General features: G+C 43.4%; 1 protein-coding gene across 5 annotated transcripts in view; it reads left to right on the forward strand.

Moving 5' to 3' along the window:
• Nucleotides 1-21,244, forward strand: part of LOC107270091 — a 79,005-nt gene that overhangs the window by 18,701 nt on the left and 39,060 nt on the right. The window contains exon 1 of one of the 5 annotated variants that reach the window (XM_015744769.2): nucleotides 7-125. The exons of 1 other annotated variant lie outside the window; for it this stretch is intronic. The gene's annotated coding sequence lies outside the window, so the exon portion shown is untranslated. Of the gene's footprint in view, nucleotides 1-6; nucleotides 126-2,696; nucleotides 3,564-3,720; nucleotides 3,781-12,405; nucleotides 12,430-21,244 lie in introns of those variants that run through there. 3 more of the 5 variants (XM_015744771.2, XM_025087495.1, XM_025087496.1) reach the window with 3 other exon arrangements.

A 21,244-nucleotide genomic window follows, 5' to 3' on the forward strand; every position in this document is an offset into this window, starting at 1 on the left:
CCACCCCGTTCCCACCCCCCGGCCGAAGTGGATCATCGAGAGGATTTTCCAGCAAGGGACACAACGGATCATTGAGAAGTGGGAGGCAGACACACGGATCGTCTCGACGCTACACTTAGATTAAGGTGAGTTCACAGTCCCGTATTTTTCTTCTTCACTTCTTTCCTACTCGGTTTATCGAACGGACGGCAGTTGCTCCGCTCAATCTTTTCCAGCTTGGTAATTTCGTCTTTCGAGGCAATCGGGCTCCCGTGGATTTCGCCGATCGCGCAATGGTAGAAGGCTGACGTAGGCTGCTTTGCTTAAGGGGGAAACTGCCGTAGCCGATAGTTGGCGCGGTTTAACGAGAGTTCCCCTCGTGAATCGAGTTGACCGGAGAAAAGAAGGCAGGAGGCGCCTATGTGCCAGGGTAGCTTAGTTAACTTTAAACAGCTATCGACCTGCCGGCTATATCGACGGTACGTTTCTGCTTTTTTAAATATCCTCCTTAAGCACTTGTAATTAGGAAGTCATTGGCTGAGGGATCTAACATAAGAATTGTTCTTATGGAACGGCCATCCATCGGCATTTGACTACGTTTAATGGGCAGGGTTGTTATTATTATTATCATTTAATATAGTAATAGGCGTAAACAGTAATAGGCGTATCGATCGCCTCTCGGTTCTCGTATCGATCGGTATCGATCCTAGCGATCGATGCACACAGTGCACAGAAGCTGAGCGAAATCTACGTTAAGCCTACAAAAATCGTGCCCGATGATACTACTTGTTACGATAAGAGACACTCAAGTGTCTGAACGGCGTTACTCCATGCGGAAGTTGTACGGCTGATAATCGTGCATCTGTGTGCGTGTATGTATGACGGTGCGATAAACGTGACGTCACGATGATGTTTCCCGATTTCCTTATCGATCGATGAAATCTCAAATAGAAACCTACACTGGCTCTTGGGTAATCGAGATTACGAGCAGACTTTAATTTGTTACATTTATGTTTGATCATGTCACATGATTACACGCATAATTGACAATTGATCAGCTTTCAATATATTTTTTTTTATTATATAAAATAACGGCGCCACCCAATTTACGTATTGGTCGTAAGACGGTGACAGTCGTCTGCTTATCCTTAGGCTACGTTCACACTGCCGATCCGTTACTTGAAACTCCAGTCGAAGTCGACACTGTCCTCAGGTAATACGCAAATACGAGCGACACTTTGTGCGATTTACATTCCAGTCCGATCTCCTCCATTTTAATCCGAGCGTTACGGAACTTCTGGAACCTTCTAGAACATTTACACTTCTCGTTCTGTCTCGACGTACACGTACGTAGGATTCTCTCCTTTTTCTTGTTCCTTCATTTCCTTATGGCTGTATCACCAATGGGCGACATTTTTCAGTGACTGCACTTCCCTTTTTCTCTTTACTTCGTTTCTACACTCTGTCCCTTCGCGCCGAGACACTTCGCGGCTAACTTCACTCGTATCGCAGTTATACGACTTGGAAATGCTTTTTTAACGTGTAAATAAATTCGTGCTTCGCCGCAGTGTGGCGCTGCCGGTCGTTTGCGCGAGTTTCATGCAGCTCGTCACCATTCGAAAGCGACTCGTTTCAGCCACGTGACACGTAACGTCCCCTTAACTACGTGCCTGGAACGTCTCCGGTCGTACGCGCTGTTCTATGCACTTTCAGACTTTCATGAATTACCAATTTGAACGTAAATAACGAGACGCGAACAATTCTTGGATCTAATAAGCAAACAGTGTGAACGTAGCTTGCTATCCGTTTGGTTGACTGATTAGACGTTACTTATATAAGACCAATATCAATGATAAGGAATTATGTATGATACGCATTCCTTTATCACATTTTTCCGGGCACTCGCTTCGGTGACATTGATTTACAGGGCCTCACGTTGGAACGAAGAAATGAAAAAGATAACAAAAATTTAAGCACTTAAAGAAATATTATTTCTTGTCTATCGAACCGTACTATAGTACGTGCTTGTGTCAGATATACTATGGCATTATCTGCAATTTACACTGGAATGAACTTTTTTTTTTTTTTTCCACGCACTGTGTTTACGCTTGTCTCGTCGTTACGCGACTCGAGTGCGTCCGAGAAAAAATTGCGATAGCTAACGATACGCAATTCTTTTGGCGAGAGAGAGACGGATCTATCTCTGAGAATTAAGATATGACAGTTGACAGCTGTGATTTCGTGTAAAAGCTGAAGATAAATGATTCGATGTATATACGTATGTCAGAGACCACGCGGTCCTATGTGTTTACTTTTTTGTCACCGTTGTACATATCGTTGCATTTGACGTTTACGGCCTCTAATCGTAAAATTTTTGGCTCCCAAAGCCATTGCACCTATCTTATCGTTTTATTTCGGTGAATTTAAATGAATTTACGTGAAACAGAAGAAAAGTTTTTCATTTTCTTTCCTCTATCTCACTCGCGCCTGATTTTTTATTCTTCTTACGTCTTTCTATTGACTTTTTTTCTTCTACTCCCCGCTCCTCGAATTCCCTTTTACCGAGACTCGCCGTAATTACGTCGCTTACCGCAGGGCATTTTTTACGAAGTTACAACGAATTCGTCATAACTTCGTAACTTGATTCGTAAAGAATATCCCAAGCATTCGTGGTATCTCTGTTTCTATATCAGATAAGCAATTAAAAGATTGCAATAATAATTGAATGATACTTCTTATCACTCGTATCGAGTACATCGTACAAACATATTGCTAATGAATGTTACACGTTGTGATAAGCTCTCGCTCTCGAGACTGTTGACTGCAGCACGTCGAATATCGTGGAAATGTGTAGCGAGCAGCGTAGTGGGGAATACTCGAGACTTTATCGCAGCTGTAACAATAGCAGTAACAATAATAGAAAGAGTAGTAGTGTCGATCGTAAAGTAGAGATAGTAGCGAGTAATACCTTATTCGGAAAGTTGTAGTGCAGCACGTAATAGAAAAAAAATAATTTCAGCGTTAGCCACCAGTGATAAGCCAGTTTATCGGTCCTTAAGACCTTATTAAGAATAACTTTGCACAAGTTTAAAGGGTACAGTGTGTTTATTGATCGTCGAAAAAGTTAGTGTGAATATACTATGGATTTTGCTCGGATAGACGTATATTTGAATTTAGGAAAAAACACATTGTTTTTCAATGTAATTTAGGATAATGGATACTTATAGGGTTATTCATGACAAAGGTATCCGGAGGTGGTTTTATCATAGGAATCGACCGGCTAACTTCGAATGGTGAATTTTTCGCGAATAACTTTGTAGTTACTCGGGACTGGCGTATGCGAAAAGTTAAGGGATTCTTGTCTTGTAGTTCTGATCTTGCGTGTTTGGCTATACAGTCTTCGTGAAGAGTAGACTGAGGGCGGCGGAAGGTTAAATTTATTGTGATTTTCTTCCCCCTATTGTCCCGTGTGTCTTACTTTGGAATTCTCGTGTGGTACTGAGGGACCAAGAAATCTGAAGGTTTTCGACCAGGACCTCGGAAGTCAAGAAGGACCTAAACGGGACGGATGCTACGTATCTTAGGTATAGTAGAAATTTACTAAAGATTTTTTCGCTTTGATTTGATTTCACGTAATCTTGTTCATCTTCATGGTCCTTTTTTAAATCTTGAGAAAGCCGATGCTTGATTCGCGGTTATCACTTGATTTCTTTTCATAGATAAGGATACCACGAAACACGCGGGTCCCTCAGGGTGTCCTTGGGACTGTCTTTGAAGACTCGTTCGGGTATCTGCTTATCGGTACATAAATTATATATACAAAATATATAAGGTTGCACATAAAAAAATGGGAATATAATATATATATATAATTTTCAACCATAATCCAGAATGTGAATAACGATTTCCATTGTATTTCCAAAAAATATGTTTACTACGTTCGTTTTTATTATGTAAATCCCATTTTTTACGCGATCAAAAAAATTTCGGAATTCACATCTAAGACGTGACACGTATCCAGACTTCGTACAGGAACATCCCCATATTCTACTCGCGTTCGATATTCTATCTGATACTTTCTAAATTACCGGAACCATTTGGCTTTTTATTTATATCTTCGAGAACAAAAAAGTATCGGCCACCACTCAATGACAAGTACGAGAATCCGGGACCTTCGACGAGGAGAACGTTCCAGCAGTGTTATCCGGCATTTTCCTTCCATCCTGACGGACAGTCTTTCAGGCTTTACCGTCCCGGTAGCCATTTTTATATTTCGCGCCATCCTACCGCTTACTTTTCCATAATGGACCGCGTCCATCAGGCTGCAGCCCGTCGCCCAGTATTTATACATATATAGAAAAATGTAACTATATATATCTTCTGTCTCTCCACTCCGTAAGTACATGGCCACTTTAAGACGCGGATAGGGGTAGAATAAAAATGAAGGGGCTGCCAGGAAGTGGGTGGGTTACTTTTAGTGCTTTCAAGCCATTGCGATACCTCCTTGCGATATTCATAAGGAAAATGTAAAAGCTGACAAAAGCTCTACGTTGGATATTTAACGCTGGCTTTATATTTCTGACTTTTACGTAGACTCGTACTGTGCTCGTTAATTTTCTATTTAGTAATCACGTCCGTTGCTCAAATGACGTAAAATGAATTTTTAGTAAGCGGCATTTTATAAGTCACCAAGACTATGCGCGTGTATGTGCATATTAAACTGTATGGTCACGCGGAGAGTCAAGGATGAAAGAGTCATAGATAAAGGAGAGTGAAAAAGAGATACAGACAGGGAGAAATTACGACATCGTTCCACATCTATTATGACCATTCCACCTTAATTGATAGTTATTGCCTGGATCAATTAATGCATACCCGATTAACACATACCACGTACACGCGCGTCCAGATTGGTACTAATCCCACCCCTGTGTACTTTGTATCGATCGTCCATTTACTCCTGCGTCCCGTATACTCCTCCTCTTCCCTCCCGCTTCCACCGCCCCATGATTCTCTTAAAACACGATTAATGGCTTTCCAATGAAAACAGGATTGTTTCGTTAAACTAGTGCACTGCTAGAAATCTACGTCGCAGTCATTTTGTTTTGATTCGCTACTGCGACATCTTTTCCAGGAATTACGTGGCCAGTCAAAACAAACGGCCGAGGCTAGGTTTTCCTGGTACGTCGAGAAGGCCGCACGGTAAGGGGGGAGCAGGTATAAAATTTACAGTAGCACAATTTCTCTACGTTCTTTGCTTTTATTTAACCTTGTCTAAGGACTACTTCATACTTGTAGACCAAAAGTATTGTTAACTTTGGAGACGAATCCTATTTGTCCAAATTGTCGGAAGTCTATGAGAGTCTCCTGCTTCCGCTTGTTACATCGAGCACTGTGACGTAAGCCGAGCTCTCCGTCGGAGCACGTTGGTAACGAAACTGACGAAATTAATTGGACGGTGTTTCGCAAAGGCAACTAAAACACGGCGGCAGCAGCCAATCAAAATCCTGTAACGTTTCTTCTCTTACTAGACCAACTTTACTTACAATTAATTTCTCCGCGTCTCTCTTTCTCTGCTGCTTGCGATTCGCTCTATCTCTATCTCTGTCGCTCACATTAATTCAGTGTCTCTCGCCGGAAAACATCGTTCGCGTTGGTATTCCAGGGACATTTTCACGCGCTTACAAATAATCCCGAGGGACCGAGTAAAAAGCACATGCAGACAGGATATATGGGTCTCTTGAATGTCCAGCATTTAAAACACCCTTAGAATTTTTACCCTCTAACGAATCACGAGGGTTGCACGTATTCAGCGTCACAACTGCAGTAATACCTCAATCAGCCGTTTTTTAATATTGTATTCGTATCACGTAATGTCCACCCCTTCTCTACGTTCGGATCCTCTTAACCACCCCTATCTCCATTTTGATTTCATTCCTGTCACTCTTCACTTCGTCGCCTACTTTTTTTTTGATCATTTTTTCCCTTTTTTTTCTCTCTCTCTCTGTTCTGCACTAACCACGAATTAATTTGTCGTACGATAAACCAACCCTCATACAGACGATTTATGTTCGTCACGATGATCGCAGCCCCCCTCTCACGGTCCCTCCCAAAACGTTACCCTTGAAAAATTGTACTTTGTACTTAATGAGAATTTCGAACCCACTGAATGTTGACTAATACCCTCTATCCTCTGACTCTTTTCTTTTAGCTTGTATAGGGGGCCGCGATCGTATAACTACCCTCGACCTACCACTGCGGCTAATTAGGCCTCGAAACAGAATTTACGCGATTTTTGGGGCCACGTGCTCACCCTGATACCGTATGAAAACGTGAAATTCGGGTCAAGTACTCGAGCACCCTTAGCTGGCAAAAGGGTGCTTTTCATAATGTATATAAATTTACAGCGCTATATGTGATTTGCATGTAGATCCTTTTGGCATATATGTATATGCGTAAAAGGTTTAATTTTCATGTCGGTCAATTAACAAGATCCGAATTGCTCCCGTACCATGTGTACAAGTAAATAATTAAGATACCCGAAGAAGGAAACTCATCTGTAAAATCAGCTTCCTGGGCTGCATTCGTACGACTGCTGCTCGTACGGTTGGCACACGTGCGTGTTGCGTGATTGCTTCTGTTTGGACATTTAGAACTAGGGACACGTGATACGATCATTGGATCCTTGGTATATAAATCGATTCATTATATCGAGAAGGCGATAGATTATTATCCTTCGCTTATTATATATGTATATATCGATTTATTGCCACTGGACCCAGTCGCCATTCTTGTTCATCGGCTCTATATTCTCTATGGATAAATCGCTGTACGCTTTCTTGCGGTATACTGCCTTTACAAAGTATTTTCGCTAAAAAGTTTGCTATTTTTGTTTTGATGCTCGAGACCATTTTTTAAAAAATTTTTTCAATTTTTTCTCCATCATGTTTTTTTTTGGTAGCTTGAAGAGTCCTTTAAGATCATCGAGATAAATCCTGGCGAGAGAGACTGGCGAACGGAGGGAGTGACACTAACGAATAACTGAACTAGAGAAACAAGGAAGAAAACAGTGAAAGCTAGAGGAAGGATGGTGAAAAATCTTAATTTCATCAGTTTACAGACATTTTCAGCCTGGCAGGCGCTAATTATTCAAACGCGTTAATTATATTTCCTCGTGTCCGATGAAACTTTTACAAATTACCTCCCACGTCGGATTATCTGTCTGAATAATTTACTTTATTTTTCAACAATCTTACGTAATTTTCTCCGCTCGCATCTTTTGCTTTCTCTCTCTCTCTTCTCCCGTCCTTACCCTCCATTTTCTGTCTCGTCTCACGGCGCTTCAAACGATTACTTGACTTACTCATCTTTCGCCGTAATAATCACCCATCGAATTATCGCCTCCCATAACTCAATCGTCCATCCTAATAAACATCGTTACGGTAAGCTCACATTGCGAAATACTCATGGAGCGAAAACCAAACGTACTCCTCGCCACCGTCAAAGGTAATCGAACCGACATACAAAGATCGTGATCGGTACGATCAATAACGTAATTGGCATCAACAACAACACAAACGGTAGCATCAACCTTGAGTATAAATTCGTGGAAAGTTCTCTTACGTAGCTGTGCAGTCATTTAGAACGTAATTTTCATAACGTCGATACGTTCCATAAAGAATAAAATCACGAATATATCGGCGTTGTACACCGAACGTCGCAATCGTCGCTATACACGGCTAATCGGCCTTCTTTTCCGGTATAGCGCTAATGAGGATTTGTATGCGCGAGGACCACCTTCGATGACGCCACGCACAGTTTTGTCAAGTCTTATCACACGAGCATTATCTAATAGCCATATTATCCACCGTAAAAGGACGTCTCGGTGCCTAGAGGATTCGCGATTACTTTTCATTCCATTCGACGTCTTATTTACTTGCATCGAACGTAGCCACTGAGACTCGACTGACGATCCACTGGCGTGAATAGTAATGGCGTAGCGCTCGTAGCTCCCTCTGTCGTGCTGCCCTCGAACCCAGCGCAAAGCTAATTTCCTAATTGCCAATCAGGCCTTTGGAAACTCTGAACTCTCGAGTGTCTTCGTATAACGTTTGTATTATAGAACGCTGTGGACTATTCGCTGGATGTAGTACGAATCGTGTCCTGCCACGCGATACCAAACGCTTTACGTCTTTAGCCATCCAGACTCGTGGTATTAATTCTCAGCCTTGTTTACGTCTACATTCAACGTCTGATTCTACACAGTGGCCGCTCGTGTCTGTCAGGGGAAAACTTTGCTTCGACGGTACAAAGGGCGGCAATATCGTTCACAAGAGAATATTCAAATAATTCAAATACTCATTTTTTTATGTCGCAGTTATACAATGACTGTTTTTATCTGTCTGGGGAGATGGACACACGACTCGCTCTTGATCGTTCTTAATTAGCTTCAAGAAATATCATAGACAACGATCGAGTAATATCTGTCCTATATACAAAGCGCTGGGCATGTCTGAGTTATGGTTCGAAAGCAATAAGATTCTGGGACGAAATGCCGACTGATGGTCGCTTTTCTCTTGGGATTAACAATCTAATCAGTTTTCCTTAATGCAGTTGGTTAACGCGACACAGTCTACTGGCACGTTTAACGTTTAGACGAATCAACGACAGTTACATTTCGCGGCGACGTATCGAACGTATTGGGCGAATCGGAGTGTCTGACAATAAGTCATCAATTGGTGATTTGCAGTCAGCCGGGACGTGTCGAAGTGGGGCGATCTATGGAATACTAATTTATGCTTTGTGACTCGCGCATTTTATACGTAATAATTATTGAAATAATATTCTAACAATAATTCTAATTCTTGTCTTTCTTTCGACACGTGTGATTCTCCGTCTTTCCTTTCCTACGTCTCTCTCTCTCTCTCTCTCTTCCTCTCTCATTCGTTATGAACCACCTGGTTGGAAATCAAGCATATCCTTAATGACGATACGAGCCACCCACAGTGCCTTACCACTGTCTATAGGGAATCTTTTTTATTTTTCTTCTGTTATACAATCAAACTATCCGCTTTACCTGAATCGCACAATTTTATGAATACCCCGAAATATCTGAAAATCGACAGGCTTATCAGTTATTGCTTTACAAATTCATTTGCACGATGTTGGGAGGCGGTTAAGTTTCTATTTGGCGACAAATCGCCCATAAAGGACGGCTCTTTTATGCCGGAGCGCCACCATACTTCGAATCAGTTTATAGCTTCAGATACGAGTCTCGTACAAAAATATGTCTGTATATATATTGTATAATTATATGTTTCTATCGGCACTCGGCGACTTTTTTCTTTTGAATAATTAAAAAAGCTCCTTTACCCCGGGCGTGGGCGCGTGCGGGATGTCGGGGACAAAACAAACTTGCGCGACCATTTCAAGGTCAACGACGGACACGCAAGGGCTGCCAACTACGGGACTACCACCACCTAGACCTCATCCTTCTACTTAAGCTTACGAGTGGGCTTTTGCGATTCGTTGCTAATCGATTCCCTTTTATATAAATTACTGATAGCAGGGACCCTTATGCATATGAATTCATATAACGACCCTTGTTCCAACCCCCAACACGTATGCTTTATATATGACATAGGTCGCAGCGCTATTTTTATGTTTTTTTTTTTCTCACGTGACCGTACAGTCCGTGCCAAATATTTATTCTTTTATAAGCAATGAAAAAATATTTCGAGAATTTCTATGAATTTAGACATTTATTCCTTACTGGCTATTTAATACCGTCTGCTGGGTTAGGTTAGGTTGGTATCCCTGTGAACATGACAAGCGCGATGCTACAAAGTGGATGAAAGTCTTCGTTGGCTATGGGAAAGCTTTAACGAGTTCGCACGGCACCATGGGTAATCAAGAACGGTTTGTTCAGCCGGATAACTACGGTGCTTTGAAGTTACTGCGTATTGAAATCTTCTGCGCTAAAATTATACGCTCGTTCGAGGAAAATTGTACGATTTAATTATTGTTCGTGCTCGTAACGCGAGTAACATGTTGGCTAAAAGTTTTACGATAAAATCCTGACATTTTGTCGATCCAAAGGAGTCATTCACTTTGTCAGACTTCGCACTCATATTCATAACGATCGACGCGCGGGTAAATAGATTTGTGCATGTATGAGAAAAACTAGCTTCGCGTTCGATTAGACTTCCGTAGTACGTGGATAGGATCGAATTGGAGAAACGGCTTTTTTGATGAAAAGAGGAAATAAAAAAGATATATATATATATATGTATAGAAATTTCATGGATTTCGAATTTTACTTTTGACTTTACAATGTTTTATGGAAAAAAATGTTGATGAAATATTTATTTTGATAAAATTAAAAAAAAAATATTTTCTCTCTCTCTCTCTCTCTCTCTCTCTCTCTTTCCTACCGTATAACGCAACGTGACTGGAGGACAGTCGAGCAGAGCCAAAGATTAATGAACGAGAGTAATCGAGGGTGGTTCGATAGCTGGAGCTATTCGCGGTCGATTGACGCTCTCGACTTTTGCCAGCCGTTTCTCCTCTCGGCTAGTTGCCTATCGAATATTTATCGGAGGAACAATTGGCATCGAGGCAGATGCGCCATTTTACTCCGATTCAATTCAGTTGGGTTAATTGGTTTTACAATAATTTTTTTTTCCACCCCCGTCAACAGACAGCCCCCCCTGCCCTCCCCCGTGCTCTTGAAATTTTGCCAAAGCGATAATCCAAGCGACAGATAGCCTATGATTTTATTAAGTCAAGTCCGTATATAAGCGTACGATTAATGGGAATTTGATATCTCGTCGGGACGAAAAGGTCAAACATATTATTTTTAATCGACCCTCATAATTTTCTCTTATCTCAAGATGTACATTCTTCGTGGAGGTCGAATCTCGGCGATATCCATTCGAGGGTGGGAGGCTGCCTGTATCTCGAGGAAGAAATAAAAACCATAATAATAAGTACGTTAACCTGAAATAAAAAGTCCAATTAATTCACAGTCGTGTCTTACGTCGTCGAGCATGTCTCCGGCATTAAAAAAAGAAAAACACTTTCCCTTTAACTGCATACAGACGGTCTTATACGTGACAATTTAATCGACGAACTAATGAGAACCGCTGACCGATCGGCGAGCATCGATCAAACGTTCCAGCTCGTGTAACAACAACTCATTACGGCTGGTTAGAATTTTTCGAGTTTTCCTTTTTCCCTCGGCGATGCAAGTAGACGCCACAGGCAGAAGCCACCGCGCGAAGGTTCAGTGAACGTAAATTATTATCCATCTGCCTTCGGACCTTCTCGATTCTATCGTCAGTCCCGTTCACGGCGTCTATACGACGTCCGTAGGACGTCCCGGTCAGGATACCACTGCGGTAACCTCAAATTGTGTATAATCTAAAATATGGAGCTGGCCGGTGACGAATTGGCTGGTATTTGTTTCGAAGCGTGAAACGTGACGTTCTGAAAATTGTTTCACTTGGCTTTTTTTCTTATCAAATATATCACGTGACGCGCCATTCTTCGTGAGATTTACAAGGGAGCAACATTTGTCAACCCCCCTCACCTGGAGCCGGGCTTGGAACGAGACAGGCACAAGTAGGGGGATGCACCAGGGCGCGTCTAGACTTTCGCGTCGCAGGGATGCAGGCGCTTGATATTGTTGATCCAAGGTTAATCCAACCTTTGCCCCCCATGAGGAATATTACGATGCCGGGGGTGCCATGGATCTTTATGGCGCAACGTAATATCCCCATAATGCACGAGCACGTTCTACGGCTACCGGGTACTGGCTACCAATAGAAGTCTGGTAAGAGCAACGAACGACATAGGGATACACGTGTACGGCCCACTGGGTTGTTGCCTGGGCCAACTCCTAAGGGCAGTGCTTCTAAGTTATTGCAGCCAATATCGCAGGTTGAGCTTGCTGCCTTAAAGTTACACGTCACGGATCATGGACGTGGGTAGCTACGACCGTAGCGAAGTCGGGATGCGCGAAACGTGGTTTAACTCAACTGATCGCAGCATCCCTACGGATTCCCAGATGCCGTGGACCAATCCTACTCTCGGGCTTGTTGCGGCATAATGCGCAATACGACTCTCGGCCAATGATATGTTAACAATGTCATTTGTATTCCAACGAGTGGACTGGTCCATTGGTCCAGACCTAACATCCTGATCCTAACACGAGATCCGTCTTGCTATTTGTATACCAGCAGCATCCACTCTCCGTGCGGTCCTGTCATCGGAAGACGTCACTCCGGCCGACGAGTTCTCGCGTCTCACCAGGCCAGTCGCCTCTTTCAGTCTCCCCCCCCAGTGATCTGGTCCACCCACGCGAAACGATCAGTGCTCTCTGGATGAACGTCTTTGAGCTCGAGTCGAACCATGACCTGCCTCAAGAGATCTTGACACGTCATTTTCCAGGTTTATGAATTTTTCTTATCCTAACTTTTTTCGCCCAACCTACCGGTGCAATTGAATTTCTACGGCGCTTCGTAAATACGCGCCATAAGGCCCTGCACGCTCGATCCCTACGTTCGGTCCCGAACTTGACCGAGGACAGTCGAAGGCGGCCGAAGTCTCTACTAGCTGGTTGTACGTTAGAACGACGCCCGGTCGACGCGGCACGGCGCGACGGCTGCCGCCACGGATGTGTCCCGCCTTCGTACCAGATACGTAATTATACGATCGAGTCTTTCTTATTACCTGGTATGCACCGCCGGCGCGTCGCTCTACGTAGCGCATTATATTTATAAAACACGAGGAACCTAACCCACACTATAGTCACATTACTTATGATAATTTCAATCGGTTCGTTCGCCATAAACAAGACGGCTGCCTGCCCGGCCGTCCCAGGCTGATCCCTCGCATCCTTGGTGGAGCCGGCTGAGTTCACTACGTGATCTCATACCACCTTACATAGCCACCCCGAGAGATTTACAGGCCGTGTCGACGGATGGGGAACCTATGGATCGACTAGACTCTGTACGATGACGATTGACCTTCTGGCCTTTCCTCGCACTATGTATCGCCTTAGGTCATTTCTTTTCGAGGCTTCGCATTTTATAATGAATCTTTCATACCGCGTATACAACTACGATTTACCCTTGGTTTTACGTGCTATGAGCGAACGATCCACTGAATTTTCACATTGGAAATTATCATACGTGGAAAATTCCATTTCACACTGTAATCGATGCCTACGATTGTTGCCTTATGTTTATTTCTAAGTAGGAGGGCGGTTCATGGTTACCCGATAGCATCTACTCGGGAGGCTGTGGTAATTCGCGATGGGGCGAGGGGGGTGGGGTGAGGGGTCACGTGAAAATTCCGCGAGACCCTGAAATTCAATGGTGGTCTGTCCAAAGCGTTCAGGGGTCAAAGGAGACCAGATATTTGTGGGTGATAAGAGGGGGTCGTGATGGGCGACAACCCCAATTAAAAAATCTGCGAAAGATTCGCAGCAGCCGAATTCGCGAACAGTACGTTACGATCGCCGTGCGAAATACGAGAGAAATGATCATTATATAGGAAACGACCTTTGCCTTCCTTAGATTCGCTCGTGGAATATCTAAGATAAAGCGATAGAGGAAAAGGTCAAATGTCAAATAACGTTTGGCCAATTTGTTTCCGCGTTGAATACGCAAAGGCGGATTTCGTACGACGATTCTTATTTCAATTTACGTTATTACGCTCCTAGAGGATTCAATGGATTTACTAAGGTAATTCTTAAAGGCTCTTGGAGTGCAGCTGCACTGGCTGCACCGAGTGCATTCGGATTCCCATGACGATGCATCCCATAGCGACAGGAGCCAGACGCTCCCGATGACGTTTATGACGAAATCCCTCGGTACTGGGATTACCATAAATGACGAAAGCCGATTTACATCAGATTCCACCCGATGCACCTCAGCGGTAGATCGGCTAACGATTTTCCATCCTCCTCGATCCCATCTCGCACTTCGACGACCATTCGTTACCGGCCGTTATCGCGTCCGTGAAAACGCTGCCTTATCGGCAAGATTACATCAGCACCCCTAGCCCAAGTCCCAGGCATCTTCAATATCGCAAATACTTTCTGCTACCCTTGTCGGCGTCCCTCTCTCATCTACTTCGTTACCGATAAGACATCAGCCCTTGAGTAGAGTATCTTTGACACGAGTTCCTTTGATCTTACCAGATTCCAGAATCCCTTGCACCCGTCTCATTTCCGAAGACCTTTCTCGGCCTTTTTATTCCCTGTAACCTTTGTATGGGCACAAAGGCAACCTCGGACAGAAATACTCCCATGTTCCGTCCCCATCGAAGTCCTAGAAGGGATGGGCCGGTTACTGTGGAAAAGTAGGGGGTGTCCAGAATTCCTGGAATACATCGAGGAGTTATCAGTCCGGTCATAGATCCTGGATCATGCTCCCATCCTCCCCTTCGGCCCAAGGACCCTCAGGTCACAATACACTGATACGGACATTAATAAATCCTTATCGGGGATGTCACGTTTCTTCGTTCACGTCCGAAGGGTCGTTCCTAGTCGAAGGGGAAAAAAAGAATTGTCGATCTTAGTCCTTAATTTTATCCTGTTCCACTGTCTGGTATATCCTTGAACGGATCTTCGGGACGAAGGACACGCTCGTTCTTGGCTCTACCTAACGGCCACATCCTTCAGATAAGTTATCTCGGATTCTCAACAAGTGTCCGGTACCACAACCAGATAGAGATAACCGGAAGATAACCACAAAGCCGTAAAATAATATTAGGAAAGTATACTGTGATTTAGGATTCAGCTGCGACACGGATCTTTGTGTATCTTTCGATATGAAAAAATTGGTAAACAGCTGTTCAGCTGGAATTACTTCAGGAACTGCCGGCACTTGAGGTCACAAACTGTCGCGTCCAATCTCCATGTTTTTCCATTGATCTTATTTGCCAGCTTGTCGTTTGCATCGAGACCCTTGGTACTTGGGATCTTATGAGTACTCAGGATGAAGGGTTACTAAAGATTGCTCCCTGGTTCCTTTTCAATGTAAATATCAAAGCAGCGAATGTATCTATATGTATACCGCGGAGCAACCTTGGATTTTTCTAAGAAAATGTTTCCTGTTGGATTTCAAAGATTTATTTTATTCACAGAAAAGATCTGCTCGATTCATAAATTTTCATTGATAAAACATGCCAGCTGCTCTGGAGAATGAATACTTATCAGGAGTAATCTCGGTGCATTCGCCGCACGAGTGGGTCGATATATGTAGTAGAGATCCTCTTTCTCTCTCTCTCTCTTATTCTATATATACTCATGCTCTCTCTCTTTCTCTCGTTGTATGGCATTGCGGGGGAAAAACCTTTCGCAGTAGCGACAGCCTCGAGTAGCAGCCTCATTTCAATTTCATTCCATCCGATACTTGACTTTTTCTACAAATGGCGTTATGCAATGTAATTTTATCAATTACAAAAAAAAAACAAAATATTTTCTCAAACAAGTTTAGTCCGAAATTTACGACGAATAAAGGATCGAGACCGAACCTCTACACCTGTAGGAGTCTTTGATTTTCATTAAAAAAAAAGGAAGAAAAAAAAATCAAAAATTTATTTTTCTTTATCCAAACGACTTGTTACTTCAATATCATCTTCGACAATTAATCAGATTCGCTCTCGAATCCTTCACTGGATGCAGATAACATGCGATCGTAGGCTGCCCCCGAACGTTGACGCTAGTCACTTTGATAGCGAAGCGTGTGGCAGAGCGAAAGACAGAGAGGGAGTATAGGGTATACGAAGGAAAGAATGCGAGACAGCGAGAGTGAGTGAGAGAGAGAGAGAGAGAGGAGATTGAATGGCAGAGGGGGAAGTGAGTCGGCAAGTGATAAGGAAGTAACAAATTGTCTAGCTAGCCAAGCGTTCCGTCGCTGTACCAACGGCCATAGACGGCGGGATCGTCTGCTGAGTTTTCCTCGGGATAATCAATACCAACTTACCCAGCGTAAATGCCTGGACTTAAAGTGCCAAAGAAAAGATGGTCACGTGACTAGACAGATTCCTGCATATACCATACGCCAACGCATATCTATACGGCGAAACTATCGATTCCGTCGATGGAAAATTTTCATAACTGCTTTGTCGCCGGCGACCCCATACACGTGTGTACGGAGCTTGGAATTCAGTCTCGCCAATGCAAACGCCCTTCGAGCGGACTGAAAGAGGCTGAGTGAGCAGAAGGGCGATCAGACGGGGGAAGGAGCTTAAACCCAAACCATCATTACTCTCGATGTGGTTTTAAGCCGTGACAATAGACTGTCTTCGGGCTACAGACCCGAAAAGTTGAGATCCGAATTGATACTGGGCTTTACTCTTTGTCTCTGCCTTCTCCTACTTCTCCTTCTCTCTCCCCCTCTCTCTTTCTCTCTCTTTACTTTCTCTATACGTACTTTTGGTAGCTCGTGTGTGTATCATCTATCGTATGTCTGTGTGAATGCTGAAAGGTTTTTTTTTTTTCAGATTCGTTAAGGGTTGATTTTTTTTTTCCGAGTACTCTGTTACCAGAATGGCTCTGACGTCATTATTTCCTTAAGGGCCTTATTCCGTCTACTCCTATCTATAGGTTTTTTTTTTCTATGCAGTACTTTCGGATAACACGTAGCTTGTAACTACTCGTATACGGGTTTATCGCAATTTTGCCGGTGGATTATCGCGTTACTTCGTTTATCGATCGCGGGCCAGTTTTGCCTTCTGGCGAGTAGCTGGCGGAAGCTCCGCTAGTTTTATATGGCTGAAAGCCGTTTGCTCGTGCAGTCACGGTTATGACGTCTCGCGACGTCCTTTCGCAGGCCGAAGGAATCGGAGTCCCGTCTGCAATCTTGTTAGCGAAACTGCATCGCATTGTCAGCCGCGAGGCCGTGACTTTAGCAGAAGCCGATAAAGACACTCTTGGGTAGGACGGCGAAGGTTGGCAAACGCATTTGCGTGGATGGTCGAGATGCTCTCGACCATCGATTTGCGAATTCACCCTTAGTATAGTGGGAGATATTCGCCTTTACCATGTCCGAGCGCAATGGCCATCGCCATGTTTGAAAATACGAATTTTTACAAATGGCACCGTAACAGCCTTATCGGCTTATATATTTACTTGGGAATGCAGGAGATGACAAAAACAATACAAAAGTTAGCTACCCTGGTAGAAATTTTACGTTGAATATCTAGGACTGGCCCGGTGTAGACTTGGACGGGATATCTGGATTTACAGAAGAAACTTTTTTTCAGGGTGCCAGCTTGCTCACGTAATTTTAGCTTGGCTTCAATCAGTATGTCTATGTTTTACTTATATAATCACAATAATACGCAGCTATCGAATGAATAAATACTTGGCAGTACCATATATCTTAGCTCATTAGAGAAGTATATGAGTGTTTGGCAAATATCATTAGTGTACGAGAATGATTCGATAATAACTTGAAAAATATTTGTTATATGCTTTTTTTTTTAGAAATTTGCATTGCTTTTTAAATATATTCATTTAATAAGTCACCCTTCCAATCGATCACGAACGTCGCGCTAAATATGGTGAAATATAACAATGCGAGGTAGGTAGGCTGTAAGCGAAAAAGCTCTCCGACGCGTTTATTATTATTATCATTAAGCTTAGTTACTTTTCAATTCCCAAAAGCTCTCTCTCCCCCCTATACAGCACGTGTTAAACGAGTACATTTCTATAAATACGTATAAATATTTAACAACAACAAGTCATATGTGTGATCGGTGATGCTTTATGAACTCTCGATTACGTTTCAACGTAGAGTTTCGTGTGTAAAGAGCTTTACGTTGTGTTGAAGGTCAACAAAGACCTCTGAAATATACCAGACCGAGCAGCCCTGGACGGGTCCGTGTAATAATTTCCGTGCTTTCCAAGCACGAAATCGACTGCAGTCTAAGCAGACTCGATATTCTCTAGCAGCAGGGTAAAGACCTATAGGCGATCTCTATGAAAGCTGCAAGCTCCTGTGCAGTCTGTTTCGGAAAACTGTGGGATTCAGTATCTGCTCTTGCTACCTGGATCCGGCCTAATTCGTTGGACGTAAGCTTTAATCCCTTCCCCCCGCACCCTCTCGCCCTAACCCTCACGTGTATTTACACGGAGTAGGAGCTTACGTGCAGTCTATACAAAGCGAAGCTCTCGAAGAGTTTGAGCGAACGGACGGTTTCCCAGTGTACAAGGCACTTGTTGTCGTCGTTACGTTCTATGTAAGCTCCTGCATAAAAGCTCGTGCGCGCGCACGCGCTACGTTCTAGGGTCGGATGTGTCAATAGAAGTGGGGGAGGGTGAAGTGCACGTGCAACGTCACGCTCTAGATGGCACCTGGTTCAGGACTGGATCAGTGGAGGTGCCGCTGAGTAAGTACCTCATTGAGAATCATCCGAGTGGACTGGCCTGTGGGAGAAAGTGAAGATATTCAAGGGAAGAAATTAAGTTCAACCCTTCTTTGCCTTCGAGACGAATCGTCGTTGGTTGTTAAGGAATGACGTTGTTTTTTTTTTCTAGAAGCTTCTAGAAGCTTCTATTGGGATCCCGACGAAGGCGGGGTCTAGTCCAACTGCGGTAGGTCTACCCGAGCACATCATTCACGGTGGCTCAGGGACATTGTTATGTTTCTTTGGTAGCAATTAATTTCGCCCATTATCGTATGTGAATGTGCCTTCTAAATCTTTGGCGTTTCCGTTTCGCGCTGGTAAGGAATATGGAAAATGACTTTGGCCCTGATTTGTATTCATTGCGCGTTAACGAGACGCGACGTCAGACTGATTAGGACGCTGGGCTATAAATTTTCCTCGTTTGTTTTGCCAGAGTCTCTCTGCCACGTTTAATGTTCCTTTGTCTTTTCAATATTTTGCCCCATTTCCTCTCTCCTTTCTATAAGGCTCTTCTTTGACTCTTGGACCAGGACGATATGGCACGTGCCGGAGGGTGCTATTCCGATTCGTTATCAACTTCTCTCTGTACGTGAGGATACAATTTTTTTATATAAAATTTTGAAAAACCTTGTAAGATCAAAAACAGATGAGTGTTAAAGCGAGGCGTGACGATGGGAATTCAGTCATCAATTTGACTCGAATTTTCCCTTTCTGGTTCCAAGGGGGCTACACCCCCCTAAAGTTTCTTATCCTCACTGATAATCTCTATCTGATCTTACAAGCTCCGTCTCCGTTTACGGTAAACAGTAGCACTTTTATTTTCAAGAAAAATTTTAATAGGACAAAAAATCATCAGATAGGAATAAAATGAAAAATTCGGCTGTCATTGTTCGCGCTGGAGGCATTGTTTGGCTCTTGTTTTCTCGTTAAAGGGTTGAACGGAGGACTATGACCTTTTCAGTAAACCATCATTTTCCCAGATGTTGGCTCACCGTAGGGGTTGTTTGTGGTTGTTTGCCGACTAAAATTATTGACTCGGGACTCTGCGCCCTTTATCCCTGTCTGATGCTGTTAATGATAGTTTCTCGAGTATTAGACCAGGGTTCGGTTCAAGACACGAGGGTGGGACAATTTGCCTGGGAGAAAACCAGCGAGTGTGGCTGGACTGGGATAAATCATTTTGCAGCTTCGCTAAATCTCCTTCTCGAGAGAGAAGCAGTCCACTGGTACCAATATTCTGATAACGGATTTATTTATCAAATCAACTAATTACACATGTACCAATTTGGTTTTACCAGTTTGCTCTGCAATTGTCATTATTGGACAGTTGGTTCAACTTTAATTAGACGTACAGCTAGGTACCACCCTATGAAACTTCAGCAACACAAGTACTCTGGTAACGAGTACTATTTTAACCGTGTTGAAAGGGCGCAGCAGTTTAGATAAGGGTGGATGAAGTTGGTCAAAGTAAATACGGAGTACCAAATATACAGGAGTAAAATCTAATACATGTAAATGAACTTTTCCAAATTTCCGGTTCTGCCACCGAGCAAGCTTAGCGACTTAGCTTAGTGAGCTGCCGCGTCGACTCAAACCAAACGGGGACGCAGAACCTTAAAGCGAACCGGCGGCCAGAGTGGCAGAACGTTAAAACGGCAGGTGGAAACGCTAAAATATTACAAGGCCAGAGACATACCTTCGCATTCAGGTCCATCCACCCCTCGACTTCTGTCCCTGGGGAGAAATTGAGGAAAATCCACTTTGAACTCTCTCCTGGGTCACGGAGTCCTGATACGAGTTCCGTATAAAGCCTCTATATCCGTTATCCATATTTTCGTACCACCCCCCCTTCCCCCCTCCCTTCTATCATAACAATTCAGGCTCTTTGTATGCTTCTACTTCCATCTATTTTTTTTTTTCTTATCTTTCATATCTCGCGACGCCCTCAGCGGATCCTCTTATCGCGAGGTGCGAAAAGTGATTGGCAGAGAGGCAAATCGTTTTATCAAACTCTCTAATGGGAAATGAAATGACTTTTTCTCCTCACGGACACTTTGAATTCCGCAGCGACGCCCTTGGCTGTCTGAATCTGTACCGAGACGTCGAAAGACGCCGGAGGATGTCGTGATTGTCTTTCAAATCCTCGTTGCAGTCTTCGCTTTGCTAGGGATGAAATCAATGATTCACTTGGACCCTTTGGGTAATCGTTCTCACCAATCTGTAGGAGGATCAGTGCCATATGTTCTGGCTCGTCCTTTTTCTCACTCCTGTCAGTCAGATTTCCTCGGGTTTTTTTATCTTTGAGATTTGTCTAGCCAGTACCTACGTACATACGCACGTGCTTGGAACGAAGTCTCTTACTTTCATCCCTGGACTCGACTCTCTTTTACTTTAGGTATATTTATTTTTAAAGTCGTTTAAAATTACAGGATCGCCCTGCGTATATCTGTTCCAGTAAATAATAATTCATGTGGGAACCAATTTGCTTGGGCTTTTTCTTCCTTCGTGTTCCTTCTTATTTTTTTCTCCTTCTTCGAAAAAAAAAAAAAAAAAAAAAAAAAAAAAAATCCGTCGTTTATTTAACTATGACAGACCGTGCCCGGACCTTTATGATTTCCGAGTTGACACGAGGGACTGCTGAAAAAGAAACAAGAGCTCAGGGAATCCAAACTCCATCGGAAGGAGTCAGAGTACCAGGGACTGACCCATGGGGATTTCCTTTTCCACCAGGCGACTAAGATACATGTAGACTTTGTGGACTTTATCGCACTAGGCCCTTGTTCGAATTCTCCCTAGGTTCCGTGTTGACGAAATTACTTTTCACTTCACCCTCCCCCCCCCC

This window comes from Cephus cinctus, unplaced genomic scaffold, assembly GCF_000341935.2.
Source record: "Cephus cinctus unplaced genomic scaffold, Ccin1 Ccin1_scaffold0696, whole genome shotgun sequence".
Classification (NCBI taxonomy): Eukaryota; Metazoa; Arthropoda; class Insecta; order Hymenoptera; family Cephidae; genus Cephus; species Cephus cinctus.